This window comes from Pipistrellus kuhlii, unplaced genomic scaffold (assembly GCF_014108245.1).
Source record: "Pipistrellus kuhlii isolate mPipKuh1 unplaced genomic scaffold, mPipKuh1.p scaffold_m20_p_12, whole genome shotgun sequence".
In the NCBI taxonomy this organism is placed as follows: Eukaryota; Metazoa; Chordata; class Mammalia; order Chiroptera; family Vespertilionidae; genus Pipistrellus; species Pipistrellus kuhlii.
In genome coordinates, this window is record NW_023425427.1 from 38,582,824 (window position 1) to 38,599,119 (window position 16,296).

Genomic DNA, 16,296 nt, shown 5'->3' on the forward strand with positions numbered 1-16,296 from the left:
AAGAGAGGGATAGAGAGCTAGAAATGTGGATGTGAGAGAAACATCGACCAGCTGCCTCTTGCACACCCCCTACCGGGGATATGCCCGCAACCAATGTACATGCCCTTGACCTGAATCGAACCCGGGACCTTTCAGTCTGCAGACTGACTGATGCTCTACCACTGAGCCAAACCGGTTTTGGCTGAAAGCTTTATTGTTAAAATCTTAGTAGTGTGTGTTCATGGTTATGGAAACAATCTAATAGAAATAAAAAGTTCCTGTAGGACAGACAGAATTGTTAAACTGATGTCTTTAATCAAATGCTCAGGAGCATCTAATGAGGATTATTCTTATTAGATAGCAATGCCTTATTGGTTTTTATGCCTATCAAAAGCCACCACTGCCTATGTTATAATAATCCCATTTAAATAAAAACACTTAGAATTCCTAGAGAATTTTTATTATGAATCACATGGGTGCTTCGAATCCTTTGCACATAGATTTTACTTAATACACTGATTTGAGATATAATTTTCTCTGTTTCAATCACATTTAGAGCAAGCAGATTGTGTTGCTAGGAGCAGTGAGGGACAGAAGAAGTGACTGAGCAAAGCTAATCATGCTTATGAGAACATGCCTCTCCAAGAAGCCTTGTATGAGCGTCAAAAAACCTCAGTTTGGGGCTGCCAGTACCACTGACTAGTTCCTCTGCATTTGCAGAGCCAATTCTCCCTCTAGGTTTCATTCTCATTACTTAAAACACACACACACACACACACACACACACACACACACACACACACATCTATTTTATATCTATATCTATATCTATATCTATATCTATATCTATATCTATATCTAATCTTGTGCTACCCTGTTTCTCCGAAAATAAGACAGTGTCTTATATTAATTTTTGTTTCCAAAGATGCGCTAGGTCTTATTTTCAGGGGATGTCTTACTTTTCCATGAAGAAGAATACGGTACACATTTATTGTTAAATGAAAATAAAGGAAATTTATTACCTGTATACAGTACAGTAGTACTGTAGTTGTCAACACAAACCAGACAAACTGTGAATCCTACAGTATCAAGAATTTACTCATTTATTCAATGACAATAATGTCATCATCTTCTGGAATATCATCATAACAATCCAATTCCTGAATTTCCTGGTGAATTTCTTGTGACCCCATTTCTTTCAGAATCAGTGCACCAAATCTCTCATGTTTAGCAATAGCATTCTGAGACAGAGCCTAGGGGGGCTTTATTTTTGGGAGTATGCCTTATATTTCACTCAGAAGGAAACCTGTAAGTAGGTCTTATTTTCGGAGGATGTCTTATTTTCGGGGAAACACGGTAGATGACCTCTAAGTCCCATTCTAATAAGTATAATACAAAAAGATTCCCCAAAATCCTATGAGTAAGAGAAAAATTATAAACCTTGCATCTTGCAGCTAGTGAAAAAAAAAATAGAGTTTTCATTAACTAACAGAAAATGAGAGAGGCATCCTATGTAATAAAGAGCTAATATGCTAATCAGACCAAACAGCAGAACAACTGTCCCTATGACCTTCCGGATGCAGCCGGGGCTGTGAGGGCCAGCCAGGGCAGCCAGGGCTGCGAGGGCCAAGCCCCTTGCACAAATTTCGTGCATTGGGCCACTAATAAATCTGTACAATAGAATCAAGTAACACATGTAAGGCATCCAAAGGGAATGTAGCTCTTAAATGCAATGTGCCTCCTTCCTTCTATTCTCCCTTATTCCTCCTCCTCATTTGCCTCCCATCAGTAGACTTTGGTTCTCTAGTGCCCAAATTCCAGCCTGATTAAATATCTGAGAGGTGCCAAAACTGGTTTGGCTCAGTGGATAGAGCTTTGGCCTGTGGATTGAAGGGTTTCAGGTTCAATTCCGGTCAAGGGCATGTAACTATGGTTGCCGGCACATCCTCAGTTGGGGGTGTACAAGAGGCGGTTGATCTATGATTCTTTCTCATAGATGTTTCTCACTCTCTATCCTTCTCTCTTCCTCTCTGTAAAAAAATCAATAAAATATATTTTTTAAAAATATCTGACTTTTTTATATTTTTTATTGTGTATAGAAATAAAAAATATATATTTTTTGTAATCTTTATAATTGATTGTAAAATTTATAATTTTTTTAATTTGATGTTTCCATTTTTTTGTTGGTATTCTTTTCTATTTGTTTGTAATTTTGTATTTTCCTTTCTGCTTTATAAATAAATAAACGGAAAAAAAAATCTGAGACTTGTGGAATTAGGTAGTCTCTTGTGTTAATGTTTTCCAGCAAATGTCTGATTTAGACACCAACAAAATCTGGTTCCATAAATACTGTGAGCATATATGGATAACTGGAGTGGAGGCTGGTGTGAATGAAATGTTTTCTCTTTAGGGGGATTTGTGAGATGTCAAATATTAATCTTATGTTGGAATTTAAGTTCTTGCTTCTGCTCAGGCAGCTCTGAATTTAAACCAGATAAAATTTATTTCATTTATCTCACTCCCCACCCTCCAAAGGTTTGTGGACTTCCAGTGACCTTATATTACAGGGAAGGAGCTTGCATGCTATCATTAGGTCTGAAATGAGGCAAGATGTAGGGCTTGGTGAATGCCTCAAATGGCTTTAGTTTCTATGCCTGGGAAATCATATATAGGTCTCTTGCAGCTTCCAGTTCACATAAAATGTGGGCAAAGACCTTAAATGACAGAATAACCAATGGAAATTCTAAATATCAAATGAATAAAGGAAAGAAACAAGTGGTTAAATGCAATTATTTTGGCCAAAGGTACTTTAATATAATTATTACATCAGAGGATATGCTGCTCAGTAGTTTTTCAGAATTCCCCAAATCGTAGAGTTAAGAGGGCAATAGTGCAGACTATTTTAGAATGACCCTGTCTCAAGCAATTGGAATATATTTGACATTATACAGGTATTACAAATAAATTTATTGATTGGACTTGATAATGTCTTTTTTCCCCCCTAGGTAAAATCCTTATGTAATACAACCATTTCTCTGTTTATTGTTAAATTTCTATTCTGTGATACTTTGGAATTTGTATAAAGCTATAAACTGTTGCTTTGCTGTTCAGATGAACTTTTTTCTTTTTGTGAGTATGCTATACACAGAAAAATGAGATTTTTCTTTAAAAAATTATTTCTTCCATGTTTAAGGAATTAATCAGGTTGATCTATCTTCCAAAGTGCTTTCTGAAAGAGAATATGCTTCTATTCTTTACATTGTTACTCAAAGCCATTCAAAACATTTTTTAAAAATACAATAGTCATGTTTATTTTTCCTCCATTTGGTTATGAACTAGTTATATTCAATCTATTGTATATTTAGTTATAAAGATAGACAAATATAATGTACATTATACCATGTGCTTATTACTTTTCAGGCATTACAATAATTTTATTTTAAATAACATGCATTATGATTAAAATATAATTGTCTAATATAATGAAATCAGAGAAGAAACACACACAGATATGTCTACACTAAGTGGCCAGATTATTATGATCTCTGAATGCATAATAATCTGGCCATTCAGTGTACTTCTCTTGAGTACCTCATTTATTTTATATAAAAAAATACTGTAAATTGTGCACCTGATCAGTATTCCCCTTTGCACTGGCTGATAGAAAGCTCAGGGCAAATAGGTGGTTGATCTCCAGCATAAGTCTAGAATACTTTTGGTACCCATTTGAGATACAAATACACTGAGTGGCCAGATTATTACATGTTAAGAGATCACATTAATCTGGCCACTCAGTGTATATGTGTATCTAGCTCTATAATATATTAATAAATATTCCTAGAAACACTTTAGTTTCAGTTGATCCAGAAATAACTTAGAAAAGCAGCTTCTAAGAGATTGAGAATTAAAATAAATGTTAATTTTTGCCTTTGTAGAGAACCTTAGAGTTGCAACCTTGAATATATGGATGCTAATCATGCCGATAGTCACAAAGGACCTGATTGGCTCCCATGATCCAGAAAGTGATTTGTCCATTTGGTGTCTCATATTGTATCTCATGTGTCACTGCAGAGACCCAGCAAGATTGGTAGAGACAAAAGGTACATATTGAGAAGGGCCTGTGCCTGAATCAGATTCAGACTTCGTGATTAATCCAACACGGTTGCGTTCTGAGTGCCAATCATTAATGCCATTAAGTTGCTTGTTTCTTAATTGCATTCTTGTGTGGAGAACTCCAGGCAAAAAACGAACCAGCTCCAAAAAGCCCACAATCAAAGTTGATTGCATCTAACCTTACCATAGCACCTCTATTAACCTACAAGGTGTGTGGGCAGGACTTACACAAAGCTCTTAAAAAAAAAAAAAGAGGGCCCCTTCAGACTTTACTACCCTTGCATTTATTCTGCATTTTCTGGAAATTATGAGCTAGAATTGTTAATAACCCCTGTCATAGACAGTCATTATCTCCAACTGTGAATACTGGTTGTCATTTTCAGAGTCAACAGATGTTGACCTTCGGGTGGCAACTTTTCCTTCATTGTATGAACCTAATCAACATTATATTCTTCAGTTTTCTATAAAATGCACCATCCAATTAGAAAATACGCTTTTTAAAAAGAAAGGTCTAGGGTTAAAATCTCATTTAAGCTGCATTAGGCTAAATGTGGCTTCAGGCTATTTGTATTAGCTAACGCTATTTATGGTTTCTCTAAAGGAGAGGAAAGGACACTTTGGGGACTAGAAAGAAATTGATTTAATGGTATGCATGACTTCACATTCAATTTCTATAAAAGTGGCCCTTCATAAAAGGTTGTGAAGATTTCTGACAATATCTCCCTTTTCATCTCTGTCTTGATCTTCATAGAAACACTGTTTGCAAATATGTAGCTAAATTGGTGAAGACACAGCTATAAAGCAGTCCTGCAGCATGAATGGGATGCAGCAATTATTACCTCACCAAATTAAATTGAACTTGAAATCCACTAAACCTGGCCACTATTCACGTGGAAATGTGCTATGAATTCCTGAGCCCAGTCAGCTTTTTTGTAAAATTAATCCCTTCTTTCCACATGCTTCTAAGCTCATTTTCTTCAGATGACTTTACCAATCAGACTCCATTAGATATTGGTAATGGCTTTAATGACAGCTGACTCAGTTTGATTTTCATGTATCCATTCATTCACTTATTCTGTGAGTGTATTGAGTGCTTACTTTGTAGAGGCAATATGATGGGTTCCGGTGAAACAATGAAAGAAGAATCACAGACCCTTACTTTCACAGCTCTTACAGACCACCGGAAATACAGGTAGAATTCTATTTTGAACATAACGTGATCATAACTTTTTATACACATTTTTCATATCTTTGCAAATAGTCTCTAGTAAGGATGATTCAGCGGTTTGGGTATGGTACATTATATGAACTAAAAATCCGGTGTGTTTTTCTTGTAGGAGTCAGGCTTCATACCAAAATTACATTTAACATTTATGGTAGACATACAGAGTTTAGGTTTTTAAATTGCTCTTTAATAGAAGTGATTCTAAAAATCTGACAGTTTGGTATTTTCATTCGGGGCATTAGACAGCTGAAGAAGACTATTTTATGTAGACTGACAGGTGTGTGATTCAGGGGGAAAATAGATTGGCAAAGCCATAAGGGAGAAAAGGTAAAAACAGGGCAGTTTTTTATCTCAGTGTAACCAGAACAAATGAAAGAAAAAAAATCCACATTAATTAAATATTTTAGCTTAGAATTAGGCAAGATTAGGCAAATACGATCTCATTTTCTAAAATAAATGCATAATTTTTTGCTACTAAATTGTTTTCAAAAAAAAAATAACCAGATGAAGGACTAATTAATGATTGTACAAGGCCAGGTTTGTGTCTGGGCAAATTTTTTTGCATCTATGAAATAGGTAAGTTGGGAAATTATCTTGAAATAAAATGAATGATGAGATGACTGTTTTTAAAAATTAGCAACATAAATAAATAAGACATAAAATAAGTACAATGCAATAAAATTCTAGTACAGTACAAAAAAATTAACCAGTATATTAAAATGTATATAAGAAAAAAGTTAAGTAGCAATTATAGGTTACTTTTATTAGTATGTATAGTCTCTTTAAATGATGGTAAATTACTGATTGATTATTAATAGTTTTATAATTTTTAAATAGATATAATAATAGGGAAAAATAGAGAGAGGTGAGAGAGACACATTGATTGGTTGCCTCCTGCACATATTCTGACTAGGGCTGGGAATCAAACGTGCAACCCAGGTATGTGTCCTTGACCAGGAATTGAACCTTTGAATATTCAGTGCATGGACTTACACTGTAACCACTTAGCACCACCAGCCAGGGCATGATGGCTATTCTCTAAAAATTGAATGTGATTAAACATGTAATACTGAGTTACTTGGAAAACTATATCCCTTTTATATTCCAAGCACTTGAAGGGAGGAAAAATATGTAATTGGGACGTAAAAACATTAAGTATTTATATAGCATTTCTATATTTTTTCCCAAAACCTTCCCAATCAGGCCTTTGAAAGATATAGTACTAAATTCTTCTTTCAGCAGTAATACATATATAGGCTTATAAAACATAAATACATATATTTGGTTTTAGGAAAACATATTTATGATTTTTCTTTCCACTTTATAAAGGATTATATTTTAAAAAATATCAACCAACTATAAACAGCAACACTGTGTGATATTTACAGTTCAAGAATGATACAGTTCAAGGATATGTATGAAAACAAGAAGGGGGTCCCTTGTGGTACTTCATTGTCAACATTGTCAGAGAAACATCAACTAATGTGTCTTGCATAACTTCATTTCTAAAAGACGCATCTGTCCCAGATGAATGAAAAAATGCATCTTTTCTGTTCTTAAAATTCACTTACCCCTAGGAACAATTATTTGCTCTTCCCAGTGGGTCAATATGGGTTCACTACTTGTCAATGTCTCCATTCATTTTTTAACTTATAATACTTGGGAAATCTATTAATTAGGATTTCCTTGATAAGGTAACAAATGTGTTAGTAATTATCAGGCTTAACTTACTGCTTTCTGAAAGAAATGGTATAAAACCAATATAAAATTCTATGAAAAATTTACTTACAAACTAAAATAATAAGTGGGTTAAGTAATTGTAAGAAAACATTTCTTATTGGATGTGCAAAGTAGTCATTGGTGGAAAATTTATCTGGTGAACCTTTTTAATGACATGTTTAAAAAGTTTTCAAATTAAAAAGATATAGCTTTAGTTTACTAAATTCTATCAAACCCCCTATATTACTATCCTTTCCTTGGGAGTTCTGGGCTGTAGGAAAGGATTATCATTATTAAGTCAAACTGCTTTTTGTTATTTTTATTATGCCTATAGGCACATTAGTGTACTGAATATCAAACATGTTCTTTTCCCCCCTTTGTTTGCTCTAGAAAATGTGGGATCACAGGGAAACAACAATTATTGGTCAACATTTCAAAAAGGGCACCATAAATACCTTTGGGAATCATAACTATTATACCTAGCTTTAATGGACCGCAATTTAAAAATCCTCATATATAAGCTGGCATTGTACCCCTTAAACTTGAATCTCAAACCAGGAATCCTGAAACAAATGCATTCATTAAAGTTCCTATTATGCTTAGGAGGAAAATTTATTATAAACCAATGGGCTACATCAAACTAAAAAGTTTTTGCACAGCAAAGGAAATCATCAACAACATGACAGTCAGCCCACTGAATGGGAGAACATATTCACTAATGATACATCAGATAAGGGGCTAACAGAACATATAAAAGAACATATAAAACTCAATACTTAACAACAACAAACAATTGAATTAAAAAATGGGCAAAGGACCAGAATAGACACTTCTCCAAAGAGAACATAAGGATGGCCAATCAACATATGAAAAAATGCTCAATGTCCCTAACCAACAGAGAAATAGAAATTAATACCATAATGAGATATCACCTCACACCTTCAAGAATGGCTATTATCAATAAAGTAACAACAAGTGTTGGCTAGGATGCTGAGAAAAAGGAACTCTCATGCACTGTTGGTGGGAATGCAGACTGGTCTAATCACTGTGGAAAATGCTATGAAGTTTCTTAAAAAAATTAAAAATGGAACTGCCTTATGATCCAGCTGGTACTATTATAATAATCTGGTTATTACCAGTATTTAACAGGACGAGAGTATAGGGAAGACTACATAATATAGGCATGCTACTCATACAGCTTTGCTAGTTTAACCCAAGCCTGTTCCTCTCTGAGCCATGTGGGAAGGGACTGGGCAAAGCCAGTTTGGGCACATGCCCAATAAGGTCTGAGTGACATGGAAAGGTACCTGTCTGGTGGTCACACCTGGGAACAAATTAGTGGCTAGGATGGGTGTGGCCACTGCAAACACAAGAAACCTGAATATTTAAACTTTGAACAAAGGAGCGTGCTCCTCTCTCTTGGATTTTACTCTCTCTTCTCTCTTGGCCTTTGGCCCTTTGGCCTTCTTGGGACTCCTGGTGCAGAGGGCACGTTCCCCTGCATCAGGTGGCTCATAGCCATGTAAGACCTCACAAAATGGATTAATGAGCTTCAGTCTGAATGTTTAAACCAGCTGCAACAAGAAACAGAAGCTCTGGACATTGGCCTTACTTTGGGCTCTACTGGAACCCCAGCTGCACCTCTTCCAGGACTGTTTAAGGGGCATGGGACTTTGGAATCAAAAGAATGTAACTCCATGCAAATAAAGACTTACTAAGTCTCATTCTCCCATGGGGGCTTCTGAATATGTTTATTTCAGAGATACTCCAAGAACCTCACACCCACTTGTGTCTGGAAGTTCTGGCCCATTAATTCCTCTGGCCACACAATGATTCCATTTTGGGGAATATATCCTAAGAAACCCAAAACACTAATTTAAAAGAGCATAAGCACCCCTTTGATCATTGCAGGGTCATTTACAGTAGCCAAGATTTGGAAGCAGTCCTAGTGCCCACCAGTAAATGAGTAGATAAAAAAGCTGTGGTACATTTACAAGATGAAATACTACTTCTCCATAAAAGAAAAAAAATCATACTTTTTACAACAGCATGAGTGGATGGATCTGGAGAGTATTATGCTAAATGAAATAAGCCAGTCAGAGAAAGACAAATAACATATGACTTCACCTATTTTTGTGGCATCTAATGAACAAAATAAAGAAACCAAATAGGAACAGACCTATAGATACAGAGGACAGACCTACAACCGCCATGGTAAAAAAATAATAAAATAAAATAAAATAAAATAAAATAAAATAAAATAAAATAAAATAAAATAAAATAAAATAAATGAAGGGGTTAAGCAAAAACAAACAAAAAAAAACCCCTCATAAACAAAGATAACAGTATAGTGATTACCAGAGAGAAGGGGTAGGAGGAAGGTAGGTAAAAAGGTGATAAATGGTGATGGAAGGAGACTTAACTTTGGGTGGTAAACACACAATACAAAATATAGATGATATATTAGAGAATTGTACAGTTGAAGTCTACCTGATTTTATTAACCAACCAATGTCACTCTAATAAATTCAATACAAATTTTTTAAATAAGAGAGAAATTCAAGTCCATGAGGTGATATTAAAGGTAATGAATATTTGGAAGTGCTAGGACTCTTAAATTTCTTATATCTTACATTTATATGGAAATAGAGGGCTAACATATAAACTTGCCTAGAAGAGGAAATAATTATAAATTTAATGGATATGGAATTTAAATTTTCTTGTCTTAGTTTCTAACAATAGCCTTCAGAGTTTTGAAGAATTTCCCCTCAGGCTATATGATTGTTCTTTTTAATCTTATAGAAGGGATTGTGCGCTAATAGCCAAGTAGAAATGATGAACTCTTTCAGAAATTGTCATAGGCTCTCAACCACATTATTTTGGAAAAATCTTTCAGACAAAAATTTTTAAAATGTCAGAAAATTTTCTTTAAATTTAATTAAGTTACAATTACTGTTGGTGGAAGAATCACTGACTGGTTGGAGCAGTGGGAACAAATGAAGTCATTGAGATTCGAGAGGGAGAAACAGAAGCAGAGAATGAGGAAGGAAGAGTGAGGGAGGAAAGCTTCTACTTATTTAGGGCCCCAGAGGCTGCCATAAGTGTGAGTTTTTCCTCAGCAGAGGGTTTTAAAATGAGGAATAATTTGACTTAATTTTCAAAAGTTCAGTCTGTTCTGTGAGAAGCATGAGGGTGATCAGTACAAAGGCAGAAGTAGAAGGATTAGGTAGGATTTCTCCCCCCCAAAAATCCAGACAAGACCTCATGATGGCTTAAATCAGAGTGGTAGCAGTGGAGGGAGTAAGAAGAGGTTACTTTGATACTTTGATTGTAGAACTCACAGGATTCACTGATGGATTGTATACAAGTGTGTGAGATGCAGAGAGGAATCAAAATTGACTGCTATCGAGGAGTTATAAGAGGGCTAGGTAGTCAGGGACGGGGCCATATAAAAGAAACTAGGAAAGTCCAAGAATAATAGAACACAGCTTGCTGACTAGGTGCTAAGGCAACCCTTGCTGGGTGAGAACCCAGCTGGTTGGGAGTTTCTGGGGCAACCCAACTGGGCAGGAAAGAACCAACTTCCCTAGACAGAAAGCTTCCTCTACCCCTCACCAAGAGCTTCCCCTTTTCTTAAGCAGAGAGCTTCCCTACCCCTAAGCAGACATCTTCTTCTATCCCTAAGCAGAAAGCTTCCATGGAAGACCCAATCAGAAGGCAGCAGTGCATAGATCTACCTCTAGACGGAGTGCTTCTGTGGCGACCCACTTGGGTCCCCTTCCTGCTAGGAGGAGTCTATCTCTCAATAAACTTTTCTTTAGCTTTTGTTTATTTCTTTGTCCATGTACTCATTCTTCAATTTTGCAAAATACACACCCAGATCTGATCACAGCATTTTTTGGTTTCACTATCTGGCCTAAGAACCTTTAAGGTTGTGATTGCCATACACTGAGGTGGAGAATACTGTATAATACATGTCAAAGCTCAGAATGTATACCCTCAGCAGAAAGGCCAAATTGGCTGAAGCCGCTCTGTGAAATGCCATTTCATTACACAGTGGTGTGGCCAATACTACCAAAAGGACAGCTGTTCACACTGGGTTAAAGACATTGCAATCAAAGCTCTTCATAGATGTCTGTGCTTCCCAAAGCAAAGATTATAGGCTATTTCATGGTTGCAAATAGGTAGGTTGGAAAGGATCAGCTGGAGGTTTTACCTCTTCCTTGTGTAAAATCATTTCTCTGTGGGTTTCTCACACAAGCATATGCACATCCAAAGGCATCATTCTTAAACCTATACCCCTTAGAATATCTAAACTCTAGAAACATATGACACAAGATTCTTAAGTTAATAAATATAATGAAATGGATTATGGTAATTAAGTAGCTATGATAAATTAATTAGTTTTATATAAATACTAGAGGCCCGGTGCATGAAATTCATGCATGGGGGGTGGGGGTGGTGTCCCTCAGCCCAGCCTGCACTCTCTCCAATCTGGGATCCCTCTCACAATCCAGGACTGCTGGCTCCTAACTGCTCACCTGCTTGCCTTCCTGATTGCTCCTAATCACTTCTGCCTGCCAGCCTGATCACCCCTAACCACTCCCATGCTAGCCTGATTGATGTTAAGAATGGATTCAGGACCTGGGCTGCCTCAGTTCAAAATTCCTGCTTTACCACTTCCTGAAGGTGTGACCATGTTTCCTGGTTCCTGGTGCTTCAGAATCCTGCAAGGATTGGTGTGGCAATTAATGTATTTTTGATGAGTTTATTAATTTATATGTATAAAAGGGTGCTGAATATTTATTAGTAGTATTTATATTACTTTCCTATTCCCTCAGCAACAGATTAAACTGTGATGAGTGGCTTAAAACAACAAAAATATTGTTACAGTTCTGGGGGCCAGAAGCGGAAAAATGATTCTAGGAAGACTCAATCAAGGGCCCAGCAGGGCTGGTTCCTTCTGGAGACCCAGGAAAGAACTCATTCGTTGTCTCTTTTGACCTCTGGAGACTGCCAGCAGGTCCTGGTTTGTGGCCACAACTCTGCTTCTGGTGCCACATTTCCTTCTCCTCTGTAGTCAAATCTCCCTGTGCCTGACTGTTACAAAGACATTCGCGATGACATTTAGGGTCCACTAAGGGAATGCAGGGTGTTCCCAGCCTCACAAGATCTTTAACTTTAATCATGACTGCAGGGCCTGTTTTTATATAAGATAACCTCTCCAGATCTCAGGGATTAAAACTTGGATATCATGCAGGGCATCACTTAGCATGCCTTAGTACTTTTTAAAATATTATATTGGAAGGCTTACATGTTTCTCATCTATTTGTTGGCTATATGTTATGAGCATTATATCAGTTAGACATAATGCAAATATTGTATCTCAATTTGTCTTTTGCCTTTTAACTTTTGATTATGTTAATTTTCATGACACAGAAATTTTAATGAGTATATCAGTTATGCCTTTTAACATCTCTATCAGAAGGAAATAAAGAAAACTGCATATCCGAATTACAGAATAAAGTAAGCAACCATTAAAAAATTAAGTGGACCTATATATTAACCCACAACAATATCTCATAAATAGTGTTAAGTGATGAAGGTAAGTCACAGATTTCATGTAATGGAAAATTCCATCATGCATATGAGGGGCACTGAGTAAGGCACTCCAAACGTCTTACTAGCTGCCAAGGGGGGTACGATTAGGAGATAAAATAAATTATTACTTTTTAGTTTCTATTAAACCTGGTTAAATTGCTAAACAATAGATATCATTATGTTATTTATATAACTAGAGGCCCAGTGCACAAAATTCGTGCACTGGTACGGTCCCTAGCTGCTGCTGGCTGCTGGCCAGTACTCCCTCTCTTACCCCAGCCAACCCTACCCCTGGTCAAACTCCTGGTTGAGAGAACAATCTGCATACTATACTTTTATTATATAGGATTACGTTTGAAACAGGGATAGTCAAGTCAAAAGAGAAGTGCATTTAAATTGCTATGGCATTTTAGAGGAGGTTGATAATTACTTATTTCTGGGAGAATTGAAAGAAGCAGCATTTGAGAAAGGAAAACAGATTTGACCATACAACATAGAAATGTGTTCTGGAAGTTAATTTAATTTAATGGGAAGGAATAGAGTGAGGGTGTGATGGTTGGTGTATGAACTTGACTGGGCTGAGGAATACCCAGCAGCCAGTATAACATTATTTCTGGGTGTCTCCATCGGGGTGTTGCAGAAAGGCTTTGTTTCAGTGGCCTGAGTGAAGAAGCTTTACCTTCTTCATTGTGGAGAAGCATCACCCAATCAGTGGAGGGCCCAAATAGAACAAAATGATGAACTAAGGACAACTTTTCTCTCTCCAGTCACTGGCTGGGATATACATCTTCTGCCCTTGAACATGGGAGCTTCAGATTCTCAGGCAGTCAGACTCTGAGATTTACACCAGCAGTCCCTCTGGTTGTCAGGCATTAGAACCCAACTTGAATTATACCACAGGCTTTCCATCTTGTAGAGGGCAGACAATGGGGTTTCTAAGCCTCCATGGGAACCATATAACACATATAATCTCCCACTGGTTCTTTTCTCTGGAGAATCCTTATTACTACAGAAGATAATAGGTTAGGTAAGTAAGAAGAAATAATGATGAACTATTTCATCTGGGCAAAATCTTAGAATGCTTTAATGTAAGAGAGAGATTAGATTTATTTCTTCCAGGTTAAAGAACTCAAAACTTAGTAACTCGTGAAAAGTTACCAACTGTTAAGGGTATAGCCAAATTTACCAAAAGTCTTTTAAGGCAATTCATGCATAAAGAAAAATAAGACACAAACATGAGAAAGTCCCATTGGAGGTAATTTTCATCTTACACTGGGCATGGCTCTAAGCATTATCATTCTTTTCCAAGTCTCCAAACCTCCTTTTATTAATCAAGTTATCTGTTTAATTATTATATGTATGCAACTATTTGATGAAATGCATTGAATTAAATAGCTGTTAGTACTAAAAATTAAATTTCAACTATGAGCACAAACTCATTGCACAGCTTAAAAGAAACTTGACAGTAGGTATTTAATTACTGATATCTTACTGACATTGGCATTTAATAAAGAGAAACATTTGCTAAACATCAAAAAGCTTTAAGATATAAAATGAAACAGTCTCTGTCTTGAAAATGAATCTAATCTTAAAAGGCAGAAAAATTAATAGAGTCATATTCAGAAGTCTTTAACGGGCCTAAAAGACTGAAATAGAATCCTTTGCCTCTCTCATTATGAAGTAATGGATAATTTTCCAACAGACCTGGGATGGAAAATGAAAGCTAGGCTCCACTAAAACATCACATTATACACAAAATATAATGTTCACAATATACATTCTTTAGTATTCAGTAGTTATTTCAGCAATCTCATTGCAATAGATATTAAGCAAATTCCAATAAACAGGCAAGGAGACCAAATTTCAGATCTACACATGAGGAAAAACTAAATATGGGATTTAAAAAAAAAATCTCAAGGTACAGAAGAGCTTGCCTGGAAAAGTGAGAGAAATGGCTATAGATGGGGAACAGTGGGATAGTGCCTGTTCGGCACAATTTCAAAAAGATTTTAACCTTTATGAACAGTGCACCACCTTCACTTGAACTTGAAATGTGTTTACAAGTCATCAGGCACAGTGCTTCTTCTAATAGTTCAGTATGCTTTTATATTTCCCTCCCGAGTCATCACCACACAGTTCCTATATTTCCAGAATGGGAGAATTGCATTTTTAGGCCCAAATAACTTTTACATAGTGCTAATATTTTTCCTTTGTGATTTGACATGACTCAGAATATTGTGCTAGTATATAACGTTCATATATTTCTGGCGTGAATCCCCAGCTAGATTATAAAGTCTCTGAAGGTAAGAAAAATGCCTAAATTCTCTATTTCCCAATGGACCAAATGCATACTTCCCAGTGGGCCAAATGCTTCATATACATTAAACACCTGATAAATATTTGAGATTCTGGTTACAAAATAATTAAATGGCAGAAAGTTTAAAGAACCTAAAGAGTCTTCTCAACCTTGGTGTGTGTCCTGAAGATCTAAGTTCATCATATTTTATCTTTAAGAAAAATAGGATAAAACGATTGTAAAAAACAAAAACAAAATATTAACACAACTCAGCAAATTTAGGGTAAGAAAACCAGATAACTTAAACAACTCACTCTTAATCATCCTGAGTGTTTGAAAGAGGCACTGACAGGTTTTGTGAACTTCTTTTTTTGGGGATGGGGGAAGATGAATATGAGAACTTTTATTTTTTAATGTAAAATAATTGGGGGAAAAACGAATAGTTAATATTCAGATTGAGACAAGCCTCTAGTCTGGAGTCCATGTGTCACTGAAAGAAGTGTCTGTTGGAAGAGTAAGACTTCACAGGTTTGCAGTAGCACCCGCACTTGGAAGTTGTTTTTAAGGATAGTGCACATATTATTATTGACATAAAATAAGAGTACAGAGAAGGTTACCTGATATTATATAAGCTAACCCTCACAAAAATACGTTATTGGTTTATAACAACCTTCTCAGAGGAACTGAATAATGAAGATAATGGATATATTATACTTATGGAGTACTGAACTACAAAAAAAAAATGGTATAACTAAGATTTCTCCTATTCCTGCTATGACTTCTTAATGTCTAAGTAATACATTGTTAAATCAAAAGACTTGGCCAAGGATATATAGCAAATTCAGATATTGGCATTTTTTATACTTATGCTTAGATTTATTTTTAAATGTATCTTTGCTATTAAAAGTATTACAGATTTTCTCTTTTTCCCCATCGACTCCCTCTACCTGCTCTGCACCTGACTCTCTGCACCCAACCAGACCTTCACTGCATATTGTCTGTGTCCATGGGTTATGCACATATACATATACGTACTTTCATTGATCAAATCCAGCCCCCTCTTCCCACTTCCCTCTGATATTCACCAGCCTGTTCCATGCTTCCTGCATACATTTATTTTTATGAAGAAGTTACCAAAAGCTTTTAGGAGAGACTTTAATTGTATGTCTTAGTCAAAATAGGCTAAGGTATGCTACAGAAACAATTGGGTCCAAATATAAAATAAATGTTTATTTCTCTCTCATGCTACAATTCTAGAGTCTCAAAGTCAGTCAGCAAGGGTGTTCAACTCATCATGTTCACTCAAGAACCACGATTGATAGAATAGGCATTTCTGTGGGTCAAACGGCTCCATCCAAAGAGCT